Source organism: Capra hircus, chromosome 23, assembly GCF_001704415.2.
Source record: "Capra hircus breed San Clemente chromosome 23, ASM170441v1, whole genome shotgun sequence".
In the NCBI taxonomy this organism is placed as follows: Eukaryota; Metazoa; Chordata; class Mammalia; order Artiodactyla; family Bovidae; genus Capra; species Capra hircus.
This window is the reverse complement of record NC_030830.1, coordinates 16217256-16232228: the sequence shown is the minus strand read 5'-3', so window position 1 is coordinate 16232228 and position 14973 is coordinate 16217256. Positions and strand designations below refer to the sequence as shown.

Here is a 14973-nt window from a genome sequence, read left to right as displayed (position 1 = left end):
GTCGGTTAGGGAGGCCAGGGAAGCTCTGGATAGCCACCAGCATCGCTTCCTGTAAGGAGGCCTCAAGGATGACAGGCTGAGCCTCAGCAGCACACACTGCCTTCTGTCCCACGCGACTCACTGCTGGTGCCGCGTGAGGCGGCAGGAGGGAAACGACCTCCTTTAAATGAAGCAGGCTTCTGTCTGGCTGTTTTGCGTGGTCGCCCACCTCTGAACATACGTACACAACCAGCTCATCACGACAGTGTTGTGGATTCTGCTGCCTGCTGTTCCCCAATTCTTTGAAAACCAGTCTCCTCCTCAAAAATCAGGCAAACAAATTCATTTCAAAATAACAGCTCCATTTCAAAATCCATACTATTATGCTAACGTCAACATAGCGTGATGCTTTGGGAAATGTGTTTTCTTGCTGGTTGTGTCACTCTTCCTTTGAAAGGCGGGGGAGAGCTATTACTTCACTGCAAATTCTTCATGTGCAGGTCTTTCTATTTTTCAGGTGTGGGTTCTCCTTTCCAGACTGTATCATGACCATTTCTCTTTATTCCTTTTTCTTACTCAAGTGAATTTCCCACTTCCCCCTATGACTTTGGCTTCAAAATTCATTTATTTACCTAGGTAAATCTATAGTGAATTTCCTTACAGACAATTTATGACTTTAGAACCGTATTTATGGCCCCAGGCCAAGACGTCACACAGGGTCGGACTTCACCAGGCAGCTCTGCAGGCTCTGAGTGCAAGGAAAGACATGGGACAGCTTTACACAAAGTTACAGCAAAGAGCAAAGGTCAGGCGGCCCCTAGGTAAAGGTGAGAGTGTCCAGCGTTCTGCGGCAGTGAGGGGTCTTAATCCTTAATAACACTGGCTCGCGATCCTCAGAACAATATTATTTGCTTAAATAATATCCAGGTAGGCTGTTCCTTACCCCAAAAGATTATTCTTGAAATCCGAGCCATGTGAACTAACTTTAACCACTCTATGGGTTAAAGTCCTTCAGTTCAGTTCAGTTCAGTTGCTCAGTCATGTCTGACTCTTCGTGACCCCATAGACCACAGCACGCCAGGCCTCCCTGTCCATCACCAACTCCTGGAGTTCACTCAAACTCACGTCCATCGAGTCAGTGATGCCATCCAGCCATCTCATCCTCTGTCGTCCCATTTTCCTCCTGCCTTTAATCTTTCCCGGCATCAAGGTCTTTTCAAATGAGTCAGCTCTTTGCATCACGTGGCCAAAGTATTGGAATTTCAGGTTCAACATCAGTCCTTCCAATGAACATTCAGGACTGATCTCCTTTAGAATGGACTGGTTGGATCTCCATGCAGTCCAAGGGACTCTCAAGTGTCTTCTCCAACACCACAGTTCAAAAGCATCAATTCTTCTGCGCTCAGCTTTCTTTATAGTCCAACTCTCACATCCATACATGACTACTGGAAAAACCATAGCCTTCACTAGACGGACCTTTGCTGGCCATGTCTCTGCTTTTCAATATGCTGTCTAGGTTGTCCTTCAGTGGCTCCTTAATACCAAAAACATTCTGTGGATAAAATCCATATGCCACATATCATTATAAGGCTTGGAGGTGCCCAAGTTTTGCTACACACTGAGATCTGGGATGCTTGACAACTCCCAACGCCCCAGCATACCCCACATCCATGGAGTCACAAGCCTGGCGGCGACAGTCAGTCTGCAGGCACCACCGCCCTCCCAATACACACACACACACACACACTCACACTCATACTCCCCACCCCAACCCCAGAACCCTCAGATCGAGGTTAGAGGCCACGCCTCCGAGCACTCTGGCAGCTTGCGCCTCCCCCGTTACGCCACAGGAGGCCCGGCGCTGGGTCTGCTCTTGAGCTCCAGTTTCCCCACTAGCCCCAAGGTCACGGGAGCAGGGCCAACAGGGACAGACCTCACTGCCCAGCTCTGGCCTGCAGCACCCACAGCACTCGCAACACACTGGGCACCCAGTTTCTCATTCAGGTCCAGGCCTGCTGTCGCTTCGCTGCTGAGTCACACCCAACTCTGTGACCCCATGCGCCCCAGCATGCCGTCTCCTTGCTCTTCACTATCTCCCAGAGTTTGTTCAAACTCAAGTCCATCGAATCGGTGATGCCCTCCAACCATCTCATCCTCTGTCGTCCCCTTCTGCTCCTGCCCTCAATCTTCCCCAGCATCACGGTCTTTTCCAGTGAGTCTCTTCGCATCAGGCAGCCAAAGTACTGGAGCTTCAGCATCAGTCCTTCTGATGAATATACAGGGTTGATTTCCTTTAGGATGGACTGGTTTGATCTCCTTGCTGCAGTCCAGGCTGGACCCCTTTAAAACTGAAAAATCAAGCATGGGCACTGTGCCCTTGAAAATCCTGAGTGACAGCTCTTTAGGAAGTAACAGCCGAGAATTGGGGGCAGCAAGGAGGAGCCCCTCATTTCCGAGCCCATCCAGGGAATAACCCAATTTTTCAAAGCCCTCCTCAGTGAGCACATTCCCAGTGGCTGCAGGCGTGGACCCAGTCTTTAAGCTCTGATTTCCCTTGGCTCTCCCTGCTGGGTCACTCTAATACCCTGCACCACTGCTAACTTCTTTTCTAAGCTGGCAACATTGTCCTCAGTCGTCAAACAGTTAAGTCCTTGGGTGATAAAGACATCTCCCGTCTGCTGCTTCCCAGGGCTGCTACTGAAGTATGAGGGAGAAGGCACCCAAAACGCACACAAACACTCCACGAAGAAAAGCTACGAGACTCGCTACAGAGTAATCGCTACAGAGTAATAGTAAGCTAGAGACTCGCTACAGAGTAATAGTAAGCGAAGCCCAGAAGACACGCCTCCGCATTGTAATACTTTGACTTCTGGGCAGATGGATACTACAAGTGAAACTGCTGTGCTTTAATTCAAAAGGCACCTTTGGAAGGACTGCAGGGTCACTCATAATCTGAACTGCTTCCAGAAGATGGTCCCAAGTTGTCTGCTTGTGTCTAAATTGCCGACAGGCTTTAGACTCTGTACACGTAAGTGTTCACTGAAAATCAAAGAGCTTTACACACCTAAATTTGGTTTGTGGATGAATATGTATGTAAAATGCATAAAACCCAAAAACACTCACTAGAGCCAATGATGCAAGCAAAGTTATTTCTACTGACTTGCGCCCCCAAACAAATCCACAGTGGGTAAACCGCAGGGAGCCACACTGAAGAGATGACATCAACATGGATTAAAAACGCACCGCGCTGACGGGAGCACACAGTCTGCGGTGGGGCACTGGCCTCCCGTTCCTGGCGGCTGGACCGCAGCCCCATGTCCCCATCACCAACAGACTCTAGGTTCTCACCCTCCGCGCCCAGCCTGAGAAAGAGGCTCACGGTCCTCTCCTTAGCTGACTAAGCCACCACGGTCAAAAGCTGAGAAACTCTCACTCTTAAAGAGTTTCCCAAATCTAAAGAGGACGGCACAGAAATAAGTGGATCTGAGTTTAACACAACAACCTACAAATAAAGAAAACTCTGTATAAATTATCTTTCCCCTTGGTAACATTTATCAGGGTTGCATAATGTGCACATGTTTTAATACTCAGAAGTTAAAAGGGAAAGAAAGCGCTCTAGTCTCAAACACAGAAAACCCTGCTGTGTTAGAAACAGTACCACGTGGGGTCAGCCAACGTTATTTCACTGGGGGAGAAGGACGAGCCTCTGGTCCCCGCGTTAACAGAGCAAGCACACATTTCGGTCTAGGCCGATCAGTGAAAGAGCAAATTTCTGTAAAGGAAAGTCTACAGTAACAAGGAATAACATAGGTGATGCATGAAAGAAAAAGGTAAAACTTTCAGAAACAGGCTGATGAGAACCACATAAAAGTCACACAGCAGAAAGGAATGGAAGGAGACGCTTAGATATCACGAGCGGTTTATTGGCCTTTGGATGGGAGGAACTTGAGCACGTCCTCTCCTTGCAGTTTCTCCTTATCATCTACATTTGTGAGAAGAAGTTTCAAGATCCTGTCATAGAAACAACTAATCCTGTTCAGACAGAGTAAAGAGGTGCTGACCTCCGCATGTTACAGCGGCCCTGGGCAGGTCAGCCCCTCTCTCCTTTCTGCTCTGAGCTGAGTACCCAGGTCAGCAGCTCCTGCACGGAAGGCAGGGTGGCGCTGGTCTCCAGGGCTGTGGAGACAAACCACCCTGAGCACAAGGCCACAGGGGGCCTGCCCGGAGGACCCCGTGCTCTCCGGGGAGGAAGGTGTGGACACACTGAGCCAGCAGTCACACCCAGGGCGCCAAAGTTATAGGAACCGAGGAGAAGCTCTCCTGACATGTAAACACCCACCAATCCCAAACCCAAGTACCAAGAGCAGGACCACTCCAAGCTCGCCAGGCAAACATCGCCCCTCTCAGGGGGCCTGGGGCCCCTGCGGCACCGCTTGAGCCCCCAGGCAGCCCCTATGGGGCTGCTGCAGGAGTCCGTGGTGTCTCATCTGACACCTCGGGGGCTTCCTCCCAGTAAAGCCTGAGCCTCAGCAAGTCAGTGACAGGGGGCGGGGGCTGGAGGGGGAGCAGAGCACCCCCCACGGGGCTTCTGCTCTCAGGCCCGGGGTCACTGCTCCCTGACGACCTTCAGACTCTGCTCCGCGCACACGGGCCGTGACGAGACTTTTGCAAGGATCACAGCTGTGGCAGATACGCACGCAAATCAGCGTCGCAGCTGACACGGACCAGTCTCCCTCGCGAAAGGAAAAGGAGCTCACGTTCAGACTCAGACACCACACACGGACCAGTCTCCCTCGCAGAAGGAAAAGGAGCTCACATTCAGGCTCAGACACCACGCAGCTCTAACTTGCTCCCGCACTGAGTTTTGATCCCGCGCTCTCTCTCGGCTCTCAGGCCAAATCTCTCGGCCTGCACCACTCTGGAGCCCAGTCTGACTGCTGCGTCAAGGTCACAAGCTTCACACACAGATCTGCAGAGCCACAAGGGAGGGGGAATGTGGGTGCACAGCGAAGAGCACCCCAAACACACATCAAGTGAGGGCATGGTGGGGGTGGACGTGGCCAATCAAGCACCCCAAGTCCCCCTGAGACAAAGGGAAGGGCGCTGGGCTGGGGGCCAGAGAGGCAGCTCCGCGCGCCCTGCTGCCGTCCGCCGGAGCGCCCCGGGGAGGACACGCAGCCTTTTGGCTCGGCGTCCCCACCCACCTGACGAGGAGGCCCTTTCAGGCGCCCTGGAGGCCTGCGCACACGCCTACCGTCATTTCCAGCGTTGCCTCTCCTAAATTTCTCAGCTCAAAATCAAGTTCCCATACCCCAGAGAGCACTCGCTGCCGGTTCTACACGGCGGGCCCGCAGCCTGCCTGCCGGGCTTCAGAACCCCTCCCAGAGCCACGGAGATGGAGTACTAACGCCCCTCACTCATCCGTTCACTCATTCATCCACCATTTAATCAGAAGCCACAAAGCCATCGCCTGCACGCATAATACACAACCCCTCAGGGAAGGGACAGAAAGACAACCAACTTCAAAAGGTCCAGTCTCCAGTTAACGGCACTAAACGCTTATGATCCAATGGGAAATATAAAGAATTGAAGAAAATTGCAATGACAGAGACCTAGAACAAACTGCTAACGAATCATAGACCTTTCCCACAAAGCCTCGAGGGACCCCCAAGTCTTCAGTTCAGCTCTCCACTGGAGCGCCCTTAAGACCGTTGGGCAGTGCACCCTGCAGCCGGGCCAGCCCTGCTCCCGAGCACGTGCTCAGGCACTACCAGGGCTCTCCCTCCTGCTTCCCGAGCTCCTCAGAGTCCACCTTCACCCCCACACCGGCAGGCGTTCCTGAAGAGCAGGGGGCTGATAAGAACCTCATCACAATGGCTAAATGCGCTTGCCAAGTCGCCTTTGCCAACTTTTTTAAAATTTCAAATTCCAAGGAAATAGAAAACGTATATATACTTGCTTAACTCCATGTCTGTGCGTGCACATATGCTAAGTTGCTTCAGTCACGTCCTACTCTTTGTGACCCCGTGGACTATAGCCCAGCAGGCTCTTCTGTCCAAGGGATCCTCCAGGCAAGAATACTGGAGTGAGTTGCCGTGCCCTCCTCCAGGGGATCTTTCTGACCCAGGAATCGAACCTGAGTCTCCTGCGACTCCTGCATTGCAGGCAGATTCTTTACCGCTGAGCCACCGAGGAAGCCTAACTCCATGTCCACCACGCTGTGTATTAAACTTTGAACTACAAACCTTATATGGGAACTGGATACCGAGCACATTCCTACTAAGAACAATGCACAACGGCACTGAGGCTTAAATCCGTGCACATACAGACCAGAAAGATTTACACACACACACACAGCACATGCACACACGCACACAAATGTGCACACACCTACCCACACCCCTCCTCTCCTGCCGTGAGAGGCTGCACTCATAATCCTGCCTGGCCATCTGGGAAGCAAACGACTCTGTGATGGCCTTGCAAACTGGTTCCACTCCTCTGGAAAGCAATCTGGCAGTACATTTTAGAAGCCATAAAACTGCTCCTATTCCCTGACCTAATAATACCACTAGGGACTCTACCATCAGAAACTAATTGAAAATATGGAAATAGCTACAGGCACAAAGATGTACCTTGTGGTGTCATTAACAGCCACGAGGAGCTGGGAGCAAGGTACTTGTCAACTACAGAGTTACGGACTTGATGGTACAGAATCGAAACAGAATATTATGCAACCATTAAAATGGTCACGATGAAGACCGCAGAGCAGTCAGAGGAAACGCAGATGTGAACCAACAGGTGAACCATGTAAAAATCACGGGAGAAGAAAACGGTAACATTGCTTTAGGACAGCAAAGGGGGTGTTTTCTCCTGTTCTATTTCTATTGGCTGTTTCTGTTTCTGTGATCCATCTCTGATGCTTCCATCGTTCAAAGATAATCTTTTTAAAAACGAACGCAGGCCTTGATCGTGAGGACAAGCGGACAAGCCCACATCAGCAAGCCGCTGACACCTTCCGCGGGGGAAGGGGGCGGGGCGCTCGGTGTCCCGGGGGGCGGGGGCTGAGCAGCGCGGCCCAGGAGAGCCGCCCTCCCCCCGCCCCCCGCCCCCACGCACCTGTCAGCGACGAGGGAAATACGAGCGGCGCCCATCTGCTAAGCCCAGTCAACCCCCTGCATTCCGAGCACCACGAGGCCGAGGACTCCCCAGGCACGCAGCATGCGCTGCCAGCCTAGTTATCTGTCTACCGGATTTACAGGGGGTCACACGGGGCTCTTCGATCATTTATAGATAGGAAGCAAGCTCAGATTTTCACATCTGGAGCAAAGAAAAATGACTGCGCCCAGAAACGCATCATCATAACAGTGGGAGGGGGGAGAAACCACCTGTCACCTCTGCTGAGGCAGAGAACGGGACACCGCAGGTGCAGTCACACGGGTGCCTACGAAGCCCACTAGAGCCTTCAGCTTGGGGGGTGAAACCGCCCTCGGATGCATTGACCCGGAGCCGGCAGAGAAATCTGGGCCAGCCCAGCCCTGCCCTCCCTCTGCGTTCCCGAATGCCAGGCTCCGCAGAGGGAGAGAGATGAGTGCCTACGGCCACTGGCACCAAGTCAGGAACAGAGAGACGGCTTCCGTGAGGAGTGAACACCACCTTCCAACACAGAAGGGAGTCCTGCAGGTGAGAGGAGCCCTGCTAACAAGGACGCTGGGGAAGACAGTTCTGTAGCTTTGGGGATGAGAAAAATCTTAATTACAGCCCAAAGAACAGGTGCTCAAAAGAAATGACAGCAACAGCTCCGTACCTGGGCCACACCATCTGCAACCATCTGCGACCCTCTTTAAAGACCCCCATGACCAGCGCGCATGCCAGGCCAGGGACCGGAGGATCACTGGAGGTGGACTGCGGTGCAGGCCACGGCTGGGAGCCACTGGATTCGGGACGATTCTGCAGACCCCATCCAGAGCATAGTCGGCTTGAGTGTGACTGTGGGCCCTCTGTCTACACCTCCACCAGCTACGATGGTGGACCAGCCACTCACCCCCGGCCTGGGAGGGGCTCAGGGCCACGCACACACAGCTCCCCCCAACACATACACCGTTCAAACACAGCACAGAAGAGGTCACCCACCCAGAGGGCCTGCCCAGGAGAGCGGGGTGCAGAATCCCTCGGTCGGCGTTTGCAGGGGGCACCACCCCGGCAGCACCGTGGGGGGGGCTATGCACCCAGGCCGCATCGGGAGCTGACCCTTGGCCCCCACTGAGCCAGCATCCCCCAGGGAACGAGCTTGTTTCAGGATGCCACCAGGCCCTGCACGACCTAGTCTGTGAGGGACAATGCAGAGGCTCTTAGCAAATCACACACAAGGATCAAAGAAACGGATACATTTCCAAGCTGCTGCTCCCATACTGATAAAGATGGAAAATTCACTTTATCTGAGGTTTTTTTTTTTTTTCAGTCCTCACTATTTACCACTGATCCATTCCAAGTCCCCCTCCCCCCATTTAAATTCAGCTTAGATAGTTTTATTTAGTTTTATTGGAAAGCAAACTTCTGGCAGGGGTAGGTAGAGCAGAGATATATACAAAACTTCGGCAGGATCAATTTGCATTTATTCAAAGCATTTACAGGCAAAATTTGACCCAAGAATTTAAATAAAATCAAACATACTGCATACATCCTGAAAGATAGTTTAAATAAGAGAACATTCTACAGCATAAATTTAGAAAGGCAGGGAAAAAAACATACAGAGATATTAAATCTAAGATGTTTAACAACATGAGCTGTGACAACAGATGGCCTGGGTTTGAACCCATGCACAATGCCCTGAACAGCATCTCCGAGCCTCTGCACCTCCTCTTGTGTTTGCGTCAGAGGTTCTAGACGCAGAACATCAGGCTCAGATTCAGGTCTGCACCTGAGCAGTGTGAGCACACGTAACCTCCCCACGCGCCCCCCCGCCCCACCACCGTGACCTGGAGAAAGAAATGGACCCACCTCTGACCTGGAGAAATCAGAGCCCTGGGGCACAGCTGCTGGGGATGGACAGCAGTGCAGCTGCTGTGGCAAACAGTCTGGTGGCCCCTAAAATATCAAACACAGAATTACCACAGGGTCCAGCAATTCCACGTCTGGGACTATGCCCCAAAGAGCTGAGAGCAGACAGAGGGACAGATATCTGGACACCCGTGGTCACAGCAGTATGTTCACAACAGCCAAAACGGGGCAGCGGCCCAAGGGCCCGCCAGCACAGCCATGGACAGAACTCGGTGCACACCCCCGGTGAAGTGTCACTCACCCTGAAAAGGGAGGGAACTCTGATGCGCTCTGATGCGGTGAACCTTGAAGATAGCCATGCCCCGAGAAATAAGCCAGTTATGAAAAGGCAAGGCACTGTTTGATTTCATGTATATGAGGACGCACAGAAACAGAGAGAATGGCGGTTGCTACGGGCTGCGGAGGAGGGTTGGGGACTTAGGAGTTCAGTGAGGACGGAGGTTAGCACTGCACGTAAGATGCCAGCAAATCTGGAAAACTCAGCAGTGGCCACAGGACTGGAAGAGGTCAGTCTTCGTTCCAATCCCAAAGAAAGGCAATGCCAAACAGTGTTCAAACTACCGCACAATTATACTAATCTCACATGCTAGCAAAGTAATGCTCGAAATTATTAAAGCAAGGCTTCAACAGTACGTGAACTGAGGACATCGAGATGCTCAAGCTGGTTTTAGAAAAGGCAGAGGAACCAAAGAACAAGTCACCAACATCTGGTGAATCATAGAAAAAGTAAGAGGATTCCAGAAAAACGTCTACTTCTGCTGCATTGATTACGCTAAAACCTTTGACTGTGTGGATCACAACAAACTGTGGAAAATTCTTAAAGGGATGGGAATACCAGACCACCTGACTTGCCTCCTGAGCAATCTGTATGCAAGTCAAGAAGCAACAGTTAGAACCAGACATGGAACAACGGACTGGTTCCAAATTGGAAAAGGAGTATATCAAGGCTGTATACTCTCACCATTATTTAACTTATATGCAGAGTACATCATGCGAAATGCCGGGCTGGATGAAGCACAAGCTGGAATCAAGATTGCCAGGAGAAATATCAATAACCTCAGACATGCAGATGACACCACCCTTATGGCAGAAAGTGAAGAGGAACTAAAGAGCCTCTTGATGAAAATGAAAGAAGAGAGGGAAAAAGCTGGCTTAAAACTCAACATTCAAAACACTAAGATCATGGTATCCGGTCCCATCACTTCATGGCAAATAGATGGGGAAACAAAGGCAACAGTGACAGGCTATTTTCTTGGCTCCAAAATGACTGCAGATGCTGCCTGCAGCCATGAGATTAAAAGACGCTTGCTCCTTGAGAAAAGTTATGACCAACCTAGACAGCATATTAAAAATCAGAGACATTACTTTGCCGGCAAAGGTCCATCTCATCAAGGCTATGGTTTTTCCAGTGGTCATGTATGGATGTGAGAGTCGGACTATAAAGAAAACTGAGCACCAAAGAATTGATGCTTTTGAACTGTGGTGTTGGAGAAGACTCTTGGGAGTCCCTTGGACTGCAAGGAGATCCAACCAGTCAATCGTAAAGGAAATCAGTCCTGAATATTCATTGGAAGGACAGATGCTGAAGCTAAAACTCCAATACTTTGGCCACCTGATGCGAAGAACTGACTCACTGAAGAGGACCCTGATGCTGAGAAAGATTGAGGGCAGAAGAGGGTAACAGAGAATGAAATGGCTGGATGGCATGAGTTTGAGCAAGCTTCGGAGTTGGTGATGGACAGGGAAGCCTGGCGTTCTGCAGCCCATGGGGTTGCAAAGAGTCAGACGTGACTGAGCAACTGAATTGAACTGAACTGAGAGATTCAGTTTGGGGAAATGAAAAAGTTCTGAGTTGGATGGTGGTGAAGGTTTACCCAGAATGCGAGTGTACTTAGTGCCATTGAACTGCACATTTAAAAATGTTTAAGATGGTCATTTTTGTTTTATAAATTTTATAATTTAAAAAAGAAAATAAACAAGATAGACTAGCCGCTAACTGATAGATCTGCTGTGAGGACTGGCCATCCATGAAGTGTTTAGAGCGCCGGGCACAGGGCAGTGAATACGAGCTGCTGTTAAGTCGCTTCAGTCGTGTCCAACTCTGTGCGACTCCAAAGACAGCAGCCCACCAGGCCCCTCTGTCCCTGGGATTCTCCAGGCAAGAACGCTGGAGTGGGCTGCCGTCTCCTCCTCCAAATACGGGCTTATCTCTTCCTTTCTGTCTCTGGAGCACTCCCTTCAGGCCCCACTTCGGTTTCTGCAGAAACAGATGCTCAGTGACTAGACTCTGACTCCCCCGCCCCCAGAGCTGCACACCTTGTGTGGTGAGACAGCTCCAGCCCTGGGCTGCCGTCCAGGGCAGATGCTCTGGTATTGGGACAAACCCACTGCCATCGGATGAAGATGAAGAAACCACCTAATTTCTGCAGTCTTCACATATAGAGCTGAGAGACCACATTTTAAAAAAAAAATGGTTTTGTCTATTTCCAAAATTGTTTGTGAATAATTCTGCCTCAAAAATAGGTTCACAGGCTAATGCTACCACACAGGTCTGATAGTGAAGAAGAGAAAAAAGTCACCCTGATATTCATAAAAATTCTTTCTCCTTTAATCAATTTTACTTTGCTTAGTCATTTAAAAGTCACTTCATTATGAAAACTTTCAAGCATATACAAAGGTAGAGACCTAACTGCTGCTGCGGCTGCTAAGTCACTTCAGTCGTGTCCGACTCTGTGAGACCCCATAGACGGCAGCCCACCAGGCTCTGACATCCCTGGGATTCTCCAGGCAAGAACACTGGAGTGGGTTGCCATTTCCTTCTCCAATGCATGAAAGTCAAAAGTGAAAGTGAAGTCGCTCAGTCATGTATGACTCTTCGCTACCCCATGGACTGCAGCCTACCAGAGAAAATCCCATGGCAGAGGAGCCAGGTAGGCTGCAGTCCATGGGGTCACGGAGAGTCCTAACTAGGCCCTGTGTATCCCACTTAATAGCCAACTTTAACCTCTCTGACTACCTAAGACTCAACATCCTCCCCCAGAAGGCTAGAATAAAAACACCAGGATGGTCACACTGAAGCAACGTTCATTTCTAACAACCCTTATCGTCATCATTACTACTTTACTCTCAGTTCTTGTTTGGTATCTTCTCACCTGCTTTCCTTCTTGGTGTCTGACACGTGAGACACTCCTGAGAAATTTTACTTCACACACACCCCCCCTTCTCTGCTCTCTGTCTCCTCCTCCCTTCTGAAACACCAGTCCTTGCTCCCTCTGCCCCTCTGCCAAGCCAGGGATCCCAAACACAAATGCCTGACCACAAATCCACTCACCTAGAAGGCCCCAAATATAAAGACAAATCCAGACAGTGGATAAACGGAGCTGACAAATACACTTAACATTTAGGGTTGGGGCTCAGCGACAGGAACCTCTTGAGGTTCATTAGTGCTTAGACTCTCGGTCGCGTCCGAGCCTTTGCAACCCCGTGGCCTAGTAGCCCTCCAGGCTCCTCTGTCCATGGGATTCCCCGGGCAAGAATACTGCGGTGGGTAGCCATTTCCCCCTCCAGGGGCTCTTCCAGACCCTCTTTCGAACCCACATCTCTTACAGCTCCTGCACTGGCAAGTGGGTTCCTTACCACTGCACCACCTGGGAAACGGCAGCATTTAGCACTCTAGCCACTAACTTAAAAATTTAAAAACACGCCCAATCGAGTGACTGTATATTATTTAACAGAAAAACCAGGCCGGACACAACACTGCAAAATAGCACGAACAAGGATTCCTATGTAGGTCGTGTCTGTGTGTGTTCTTATATTTTAAACATTAAACCCTTTTTTGATGATCCAAGAAGTTTTATATGCTGATGAGATTCATTCCTTGCAGCACTTTGCGCCAGTGGCAAACCTGCCACCTCCAATTGGTTTTAAAAGGAATCCTAATCACCCAATCCATCACACTCTTGACCTTCGGCCTTCACGGTCACTCCGCTGTGGTCGAAGCTGGCTCTGAAAGTTCCTGTTCTAACACTGCTGTTGTCCTCAAGCTCCAAATCGCCCGTGACAGGAAGATAATTTGCCCCAACCCTCCGGCAGAGGCAGAAGCAGCACCTGAAGTTTCTAATTCGTCTCCTACCGAGATTCTTTCAGTAAGAGTGAATGTCTAAGATAGTATTAAGTAATAACTTTTCCTCCACTGGGGTTTAAAGACTTATAAATCATCCAAGTCTTTACGCAGTGAAATCCGGTCTCTTCATTACAAAATTCAACAGCTCATTTTTGCTTTTAAATAACTTTTCTTTCTGCAGAGATGTAGTGACCAAGCAATAATCCTTCCAGACGCCCCCTCCCCTCCGAGCACACACTCAGTCTGAGCTGCATGGGCGGCCACCGTCCGGCTGTGAAGAGGTGTCCGCATCTGCCCCCTGCCCTCCTTGTCCTCACTAGCCGGGACCACCAAGGAAACCCAAGGGGTGACCACAAACAGAAGCGGGCACGGCAAGTGGAGAAGTGGGCTCGAGGTGGAGTGAAGAACGCGATCATTTTAGACCCGCTATTGGAGGGGCTGGCGGGACAAACAGATGGACACGGTCAGTGATGTTCACATCGGTGACGAAGTCACAAGGCGAGGGAACAGGTCAAGGGAGGTGGCCCAGGGCGGGGGTTGGGGGGGCGTGGAGAGCCCACCCGTGGAGGGAGGAGAGCTCAGCTCTGAGCAATCACGGAGGCTAAGCCAGGGGAGCAGCACTTCAAGGAAGCGACTGCAAACACTGGTCGCGTGTGAAACACCCCAGCTAACCTGCAGAGGGCCAAATGAGGGGACAGGAAGCTGTCACTACAGAGTTCCCCATCCTCGAGAAGCTGTTTCAGTGATGAGTAAGACGTGCACTTAAAATGATGCGCAAACGCTATCCCAAATGAAAGGCACACAAACAGTAAGTGCTGAGGAACAGGATACCGAGGCCACGGGGGGCGAGGCGCGGCTGCCAGGCACAGAATCAGGCTGGGAGGCCCAGCCCACTCGCTGACCCCGGGCTCAGAGGAGAAGAGCCAAATGACCAGCCCCCAGATGCTCTGAAGGCACCTGCCCAAACAAAACACTCCCTCTTCATGAAGACGAACTGCCTTAATAAGATCCCAACACATCCACCAAAACTCTGGGATTGTGATGTGAGAAACCCCATAAGAAGGCCAAGAAGTCCAACTTCCGAAGAGAGAAACGGCAATCAGAGAGTGACACAAAGTGCCGCTGAAAGGGATCAGAAACACCTCTGAAAATTATAAAACAATGTTCAAGCTCAAGGAAATGTCAATTAAAATGACAATTAGACTTTTGACAATCTACAGATTGGGGAAGAGGATGTTGATACCGTATCACAAGTGTCTAAGAAATGGGCATGAACGGTAAAACATCTGTAGAAGAAAGTCTGACAACATATTGACATTTAGAAGGCACATATTTAATTCAACAATTCCACCTGCAGTGCATTAAAGGTTCACTTCTTGCACAGGTACAACGTGATGCACGAACAAGCACACTCACTAAACGACCTTGATTGCACATGATGTGCGTTACAACCCGGGGACCTGAGGCGACTCCCGACCTTCCCCTGCCCCCTCAGTCAATCGGGAGGGCCTCGGAACTGTCTCTACAAGGTCGCCGCCATCCAGCCCTCCTGCCCACCGTCACAAGCAACACAACCCTCAGCATCTCCCCAGGGCAATTAAACAGGCTTTAGTGCCTTCCGCTCAGAACAGTCGCCTCCTCTCATTCACGTTATGCACTGTGCCCAGATCTGGGCACTCCAGGTGGGGCTGGTGGTAAAGAACCCGCCTGCCAGGGCAGGAGACGTGAGACGTGGGTTCAGTCCCCGGGTCAGGAGACCCCTTGGAGAAGGAGATGGCAACCCACTCCAGTACTCTCGCTGGAGGATCCCATGG

The 14973-nt window shown here is 50.8% G+C and overlaps 1 protein-coding gene across 4 annotated transcripts in view; it reads right to left on the bottom strand.

Moving 5' to 3' along the window:
* FARS2 (phenylalanyl-tRNA synthetase 2, mitochondrial) overlaps positions 1 to 14973 on the bottom strand; it is a 305587-nt gene that overhangs the window by 283323 nt on the left and 7291 nt on the right. For 3 of the 4 annotated variants that reach the window (XM_018039067.1, XM_018039069.1, XM_018039070.1), the window contains exon 2: positions 8977 to 9063. The exons of the other annotated variant lie outside the window; for it this stretch is intronic. The gene's annotated coding sequence lies outside the window, so the exon portion shown is untranslated. The remainder of the gene's footprint in view (positions 1 to 8976; positions 9064 to 14973) is intronic. 4 annotated transcript variants of the gene reach the window in all.